Genomic DNA, 8918 nt, shown 5'->3' on the forward strand with positions numbered 1-8918 from the left:
GGTTCATCGAGTGAATAATATCGTAAATTAAAGTTTAGGGTTTTGAAGTTTATGCTGTCGAAGTCCTTCAGATGGATATACAAAGCTATACAGTTTTTCGTTTATGTCAAACGGAAAATAATGTATTTCTATTTATTGCTGTTTTCTGTTCCTCTTTTTTGTTTTTAGTTTAAAAGTATGATACTACTACTTACACTATTATTGTTATTATTATTATTATTATTATTATTATTATTATTATTATTATTATTATTATTATTATTATTATTATTATTATTATTATTATATTGAATGCGATCGATGTATATGGAAATTTCTCGTGACTGCACAATTGAGAAGATTTTTTCCATCAGGTGAATGAAAACCTCTCCTGGTGTCCTCATCCACCCGTTGACCTTTGTATACAATGCATTATATTGCATTTGTCCCATAGAAAATTATCACAATTACCACAGTTGAAAAATTCTTCCATGAATTAAACTATGACGACAGAACTATCGTAAGGCATTTTTTTCTAAATAAAAGAAAGAATTAATATCATAATTCTCTTCTCTTTTTATGATTTTGATAATTACATATTAGATTTATTTATATACCTTCAAGGAGTTGGGTTAATGTCCCTTGGTGAGCAACATCTCCAATCTAGCCCAAGTGGTGGTACTTGATACGAGCCTCGTATTTTATGGTAGCAGGACTGCTGCTGCATTGGAAGCTGACACCTCTGAGTTAAAACCAGATCCACAATCAAAGAGAGGGACCTTGTTCAGGATGAGCACCAGCGATAATTGGCAGTAGATGATGGATAGTTGGAAGACGTTGAGTGCTTTATTTATGACCTTCAACTCTGGAGGACTTTCGTATGACCTTGTAAAAAACGGAACAGCAACGTCAGGATTTTGGGGTGGGGGTGCCGGGGAGGGGGGAGGGGGGGGGGGGGGGCTGTGCGCAGGGGTTATTGGCCTTGGTCACTTATGATCTATATGCTAGAAGGAACTGGAGATTATCCGTAATGTAATATCCATTGAATTCTACCATATTAATCGACAAGCTAAATTCAGAAATACCCAGCATTCCCTGGTATAAGAATGAAGTGCCAAAGAAATGAACTGGTTTGTTAATAATGGCTAAACATTGTAAGCAGGATATTGGAATGGAGTAAGGCCCAATGAATGAATTAGGAACAATTCGAAACTGAATTGAATTGTTATATGCATGATGTAAGCTGTCTGCGAATCACTCTACAGGAATTGGAAAAGGGAGATTGGATATTGTACATATTCAATCAAGGGGTGCAGATGGAACTGGTACAGAACCGGCATGATCGTAACACTAAATAAAAAAAAATCGCCGAGACATTGAAAATAAGATTTATATAAAACTGCATATGATATTGTCGTCACTTAATCTTATCTGTCAAAAGTAACGTCGGAATTAACTTGATTCTATGCTTTCATAAATTCGATTTTCGCTATATCAGGGATCTCTTGTCATATGCGTGTGTGTGTGTGTATGAGTATTAACCCAAAGCTGTTTTCTCTAGCTGGGGTTTGCTTCTGAAAATACACTAACAACTGAACCTTTTCCACATCAATTGTACCCTTGACCGTGACAAGTGATATATTTGTTTAAATGGTTCATTTCCTTCAGAAATTTCATCAGAAACTTGACATCTTATTGGACAGTCTTTAAACAACTCACGAAGAAAAGTTTTTTTTACATTATATAATTAATGAGTACTATCCTCAATAATATTAGTAAATGATCTCTCAATTTCTGGTAGCTGGAGAATGTTCCTTTTTTTATATCCTCTAATATACTTCACGCTCTTGTGTGTCATGCAAACCACTTATTATCACAGTAGAAAATATTCGTTCACTTTAATCAATTGCTTAATATCAGGCGTGATATGAAATCATGAAGATAATACGAAGATGAATTAAAATAAAAGTAAAACCAATTACATGCTTTTGCCGAGGAAAACTACATACGTCCCGCGCTCTGCTAAAGCATAGTATGTTGAGAGAGAGAGAGAGAGAGAGAGAGAGAGAGAGAGAGAGAGACTCATCCATCATTATCTCAACGGGAAAAAGTCAGTGACATGTTTTTTTTTCTTTTCTTTATTTACATTTTTTTCTCACTGACAGTAATCATTCATTCTCTCCTAACAGGACCCTCCCTCTACACACTCCCCGACCCCCACCCCACCCCGCCACCCACCCTCCTTCTCCCCTCTCTCTCTCATTCCTCATTTACGCTTCCACTCCGTCCAAACTTTTACCTTTCAAGTCCCTCTTCTTCTCTTCTACCTTATCCTTCCTCACTTTCTTTTCTCTCTCTATCTTTCACCTACCTTTCTCTTATACATTAACCCTTTCCGATTTTTTCTCCCTCCTTCCCGTTCTCATTCCGTTTTCAATCATTCCTGCATTTAACATTCCTGCCTCATTTCCTCTTATCCATCTCCTTCTCGTCTCCCTCTTTCTTTCGTTTCTATTATTATTCTTCCTTTATCTCCATCTTCTCGCCACTTTTCCCAATCTCTTCCGCCCCATTTATCCCTTCCTCCAATTCTTCCAGCTTTCATTCACTTTCTCCTCACATCTCTCATCCCACAGAGTTGTGTGTTCCTTATCCCTCCCAGGAGACGCTGCTACGTGATTTTTTTTCTTTAAATGAAACCTACTATGAGATTCAGGGCCTCTGTAACACGGTTTTTTGGACTTTGCTCCTTATCAAAGAGTAAAAATTATCCAGCCGATGCCATGGCCAATGATTACGAGCCAAGAGTCGAAAAACATTCATTACGTAAGCAAGGTAAACAACATTTGACGAAATGTTGCCCTGCCCATCCACCAGACAGAAACTCTTTCACCTTATTCCATCGGCTCTGAAACCCATAGCAGTCAATAATGGCTAACAGGATTTGGAATTTTCCCTGTGGTTGGAAAACTGCATTTGTCTTACGACTTACAACTTTTTACAGTCAAGAGAAAGCCCGTGGTCATGACAAAGACTTTATGAATGGCGAAGCGATACATAGATGTGGGTGGGGTATCTGTGCCAGCGTAGTAGTACTACTGTAGTAATAGCAGTAATATACATGAATTAAACGTTTAGGCCAACTGCTGGGATCCTTGAGGATCATTTAGCACTTCTTGCAACTACTCGAGAAATGAGTTTTTATAGCCAGAATTTAATTTTCTAATCCAACAATGCCCATGATAGCCTTCAGTGTTATCCTGAATTATAACGAGGCCAAAGTGGTTGGAGCCTCATGAAGTCATCATTCTGTCGATAATTATTGGTGAAGGTTCAAAGGCAAAATGCGGTAACGGCTTTTCTTTTTTTTTCTTTGTTTAGTAAATAGGTAGATAGCCAATAAATAAAAATTGCTTGACATTGGATATAGCAGTTATCAAATCAAGCTTGTCTACTATGTTTTTGAAAATTACCAACTATTCCCAATCTGATTGTGACCTATAAAGTAGACTGTAATTTCTGAGGAAACTTATTTTGGGAGTTAGACTAATAATCGAGAAGTGTATTTATAACCATAGTTTTGTTGGTTTGTTCATTATGACCATTATCAGTGGAGAGGTTTCAGAGTTCACAAAGGTGTACTGCTTTGCTTGTATTTACATTTTTATGTCATTGTTGCCAGAGGTCTAGCCTTCGTTAGGTATAGCCAATCATCCATCGAGAAAGAGGGAAGAAATGATGTCATAAGTTACGTAACGAGTGCGTTCGAAACCTTTTCTCTAAGTAAGTTGGCCCGTCTTAAAAAAAATCACTTTTCCATTATAAGTACCAAATTTATTCAACCTACGGTCAAAATTTATGTGTAGATATAATGTGTATTCTGAATAAGCGTTATATTTATGAAATGCATAGATATAAAGTTATTGCGAAAAAACTGTGTTACAGAGCCCCTGAATCTCATAGTACATTAGTGAGTAAAAATTGGACTATCTACAAATGACAACCGTCCTACCATCTATTGAAAACTGATATTATATCGTATGGGCTCCTCGAAATTATTCACGTCCTGGCACCTTATTCTTGACCAGGGAGAGAGAGAGAGAGAGAGAGAGAGAGAGAGAGAGAGAGAGAGAGAGAGAGAGAGAGTCCAAGCAAGCACAACAGACAATACTCACAAGCTCATTCCATAGACAATGTTCACTGAAACGGATGAATTTAATTGCTGCAATTTTTGCTCATTTTGACACGAATTTCCCCTTCGCACTGTAATCATTACCACTCATTGTATAGTGATCCAGCTATCTGCTGCTGTTTAGCATAATAAAGGACAGCAAAAACGCTAAGGTCGTAACGAAGCGTATATTAATGGTCTCATTTTACCCACTTTAGCAGACGATTTCATTAACGGTTATTGCTGCGTATTTTTCGTTGGAGGAGAACCGAAGCTCAGGGAATAATCCCCCACTCTAATCTTTCTTCCCAACTCTCTCTCTCTCTCTCTCTCTCTCTCTCTCTCTCTCTCTCTCTCTCTCTCTTAAAATTAACCCCCCACCCATTCCCACACCTACGTCACATTGTAAATATCATCACATCAGAGTGTTCGTGCAACTGTGACCTCGTAGCTCTTCTGTTTGCTTGTTAACAATCAATTCAAGGTTAAGCTAAGACAGTTTACGAGTCGCTGAGGAACGCCTGAGAGAATAAAAAGGCAGATAAAAGGAATAGTATCTACGTGGGACACTCTGATTGTTTACAGATCTGGTATTTCTCAAGCTTCCCAGGATCAGAAATATCCTAATAGATATATTTCTTCGAGAAGTTGCTGTAGTCGTCGACTCTGCTAAGAAATTCTCACATATTTGTCGGTTTCTTTATGATAATGTTTATTTTTTTATTTTAATGTTCTAATCCTTCAGTAAATGTTTCTCTTGGTATTCATGTCACCAATATAACCATGAGATATAATTCGATTCATTAAGTAATATTTACAGTTTAGACATACTGGGAATATACCAGCAGTCTTTACACATTATATATATAAACCTATATATATATATATAATATATATATATATCTATATATAGATATATACATATATATATATATATATATATATATATATATCATATATATTCTCTCTCTCTTTCTATATATATATATCATATATATATATATATATATATATACATATATATATATATATATATATATATATATATATATATATATATATATATATATATATATATGTATATATCGTTGTTGAATAGTGGGTGAATCCAGTATGCTGAAAACCACTGCAACATTAACGGCTTGATATGCCTTTACATTTATACCAACAGCAAAGCATAAAGATCCCCATAGGTATGCAGCATCATTCGCCTCTGTCATGCACTCATTTTCGTGCTTCTAAGATATTAGGTCCCTTTCTTTCTAATATATCTTCCATCCTTTCTTTCCGAAGTAGATACCGTTTCCACGGACTTGTCGTCTTCCATTCTTACCACCTGTGAGGTTGTAGGCCTCCTTACTTGTTCTTGTTTTTCTATGGGGCAAGTTACCGTCTGTCGTCTTTCCTTGGAGTTCGACAGTCGGGTTTAGTATGGCAGCGAGTCAGGTCCTCAGCAGCATAGCAGCATGGAGGTGTTTGCAGCGGGTATACCTTACCTGTTGGCTTTGGTAGCAGGACGATAGGTAGATGATCAAACCATGGTCATCTGTGGGACGGATTTGTACCATTTTGGCAGCAGACGATTCGGCCGTAATCGCCTATGTGATGGATGTGTTGTTCCAGTTAGCAGTTGGTTGCTGCTTCGGTGTTTTGCAGAGATAGTCTGTTTGTATCCATTCACTTTTTCGACAGCTGGGTCTGTCTTGTTATCTCTATGGAGACTGTTTGCAGTTTTTATGTACTGTGTAATGCTACCTGGATTTAGCTTATTTTGGTGGTATGTGAGTGTTTATTTTTGCTGCTGATTTATTATTGTATAATTAGTATGCTGCCTGTTTACTATTGTTCATACTGCCTGTTTGCTATGGTTATATTATTTGCTTATTTATGATGTACGTTGAATATTTATGCTACCTGTTATTTATTCAATGGTTTATGCTGCGTGTGAATTAGTTTTGATATAGCTAAAGTGTTTTTGAATTTGTGGTAAATTTTGTCAACAGCTAAGTAATATTTACTGTTTTAAAGTTCAAAATTTTGACTTGACGAGTTTTTATTTAATTAACTCTATTTAGCTACATTTGTATTTTGAATTCATTGGACTGACTCTTTGATTGATTATGTTAATTTTATGTAAATTGCTTTATTTACTAAACACGGACTCAATTGTATAAATGTAAAATTAAGTTTTGTAAATAAACTAATATTAAGGCAATTCTTGTGGTTTTGCTCCTCCGCTCCTTCCCCCTTTGTTTGTCCCAACTGCTGTCAGTCATTCCAGTCCCATGAATTTTTTTCTTTTAAGATCCTGCAGGACCGAGTGCGGTCCATTACACACCACAAAAAACAAATGGTCTTATTTAGCTCCAGAGAGAGAGAGAGAGAGAGAGAGAGAGAGATTCTTTGTATATTCTATTCTTTCATCGAAAGAAAAATAACCATTGATGTGCGATTGCTTTGTCCGCATATGATTATGATGTGCAATTTCATCAATAAATCACAAAAATAGTCAAGAGCGGACCAACGGACAAGTATGCAACCAATATTTCCCTAATTGCTATCCATCATGACGTCCATTACCCACATGAAGACCCTTTCATATATTTTTTTACGATTCTCAATCAATATTATTCCCGAAAACTGACTCAACGCCCAGCTGGGAATAGTGGGGCATCATTTATTATTGAAAATCTATAGATAAACTCTCTTAACTCAGCGGGATGGGAAAGGCTTAAACGACAGATGCGGGGAAATGAAACCGGGAAGTTTAAAAAATTAATACATTCGCTTCTTGCGCTTCTATTCAGGCGAGAGTGGTGAGTGAGTGAGTGAGTAGGGAACTCCCTACCGATGTTTGGCCCGGTGAAGAGTCATCACAGTATTGGTAGTTCATTTCATAGTACTCAATCAGACCTTCACCTGTGCGTGCCTCTGGATGAAATGTAGAGAAATAAACATTACATTTCTATTGCGAACAGAACAAAACACACATACAGATATATATATATATATATATATATATATATATATATATATATATATATATATATATATATATATATATATACACACACACACAATCATACACGTAACAGGAAATTTCCAGTGTCCATTATGACAACGTATCACTGATTTGTTTAAAGGAAAAATTCATCGTAAAATATTTCATTATATTCCCCATAGATAAGTCTATTTATTTTTTCGATTTTTTTTACGAGACGGTCTGCCCAGGTACTTCCGGTTAATTGTTAGTGTCCATCGTTGTTAATTATCACAGATGTGTTTGAAGATATGAAATTCATCGTAAAATGCGTCATTATATCCCCCATAGATAAGTTATTTTTAACGAGACAGTCTGGCTAAGTATTGCTACTCACTATAAATCATAAGCACTCAATTATATGTTAATTCCTTGCAAAAGAACGTAGGTGAATGATTTGTCAAACTTACAGAGAGAATCAAGCCATATATATATATATATATAATATGCAGAACTTTCAACATTATGTCAGCTGATATTGTTGGAACAAATGTTGTAGAACCTTTTTTTTTATAAAAAAAAGGGGGGTAATTAAAACAATTGGAAATGAACTATTCCAGTTATCCCTTCGATAATCGCAGTCATTTTTTTTTTTTTTTGCCCGGAAAAATGTCGTAAAAAATTCATTGGCACTATGCAAACGACATTAAAGAATCCGCTTATGATTGTCCTTCTATCTTTCTTTATTTTACTTTTTTTTATTAATATTCAATCATGCGCCATGAAAACGGTGCGGCTATAATATGCGCTTTTCTCATCACAGCTGATCTTCCAGTATGATAAGTGCTTTTCGCTTCACAATAACAACACTGTGGGTTCGCTGCGGCTAATCGACCACTTTTCATTTCAGGGTGTATCCATACACCCACACATACACATACAGCGTGTAAGGCTAAGTAACCAATTGGTTACTTAGCAACGGGACCTACAGCTTATGGTGGGATCTGAACCACATAGAGAAATGCATTTCTATCACCAGAAATAAATTCGTTTGTTGGCAGAGCTTGGGGAATCGACCCTGGGCCCTGAGATCGGTATAGTCAGAGCAATATAACCGGACTTGTCCAGTCGAGGGACATCAAATTGTATGTCAAGGTAAGGAGTGTAGTGCAAACATTGCATGTTTCAAAAAGTTGTTGAAAACACTATTATTACACAATGACCTGCAATGGTAATAAACAAAATTCTATTGTATTAGCAGCATGATATAACTCTCGTATGAGAAAGATCATTTATAATTAAATGAAAATAAGCGTTTTTATTCCATATGTACGCTCGACTCACAAGGCACCTGTAGAGCAAGATTTATTATTGAGTAGCCACATTTTGCAGATTAACATATCGACCCTGAACGTAAAAAGAATACAACCAACAGTTGTTGGAGGATGAAAAGCTGGAGAAATGATCTTACATTTTTAACTATGCACAGTTGTTATCGAAAGAACCAAAATGAGGTATCTGAGGAACCTCTTGATAAAAATGGAATAGTAGATAAAAACACAGAGAGAATATGGCGTACACTAACCTGTTGCATCTTACAAAGGTTGATCATATTTCATTAAACAACTATAAGGTATATCTTAATGTAACCAGACCTAAGCTGATCAAGAGCTCTCCTAGGGCTGGCCCGAAGGATGAGATTTTTTTTTTCACGCCGCTAAGAACCAACTATGGTTACTTAGCAACAGGACCTGCGGCTTATTGTGGGATCCGAACCGTATTATCTCA

The sequence above is a fragment of the Macrobrachium nipponense genome, chromosome 2 (assembly GCF_015104395.2).
Source record: "Macrobrachium nipponense isolate FS-2020 chromosome 2, ASM1510439v2, whole genome shotgun sequence".
Taxonomy (NCBI): Eukaryota; Metazoa; Arthropoda; class Malacostraca; order Decapoda; family Palaemonidae; genus Macrobrachium; species Macrobrachium nipponense.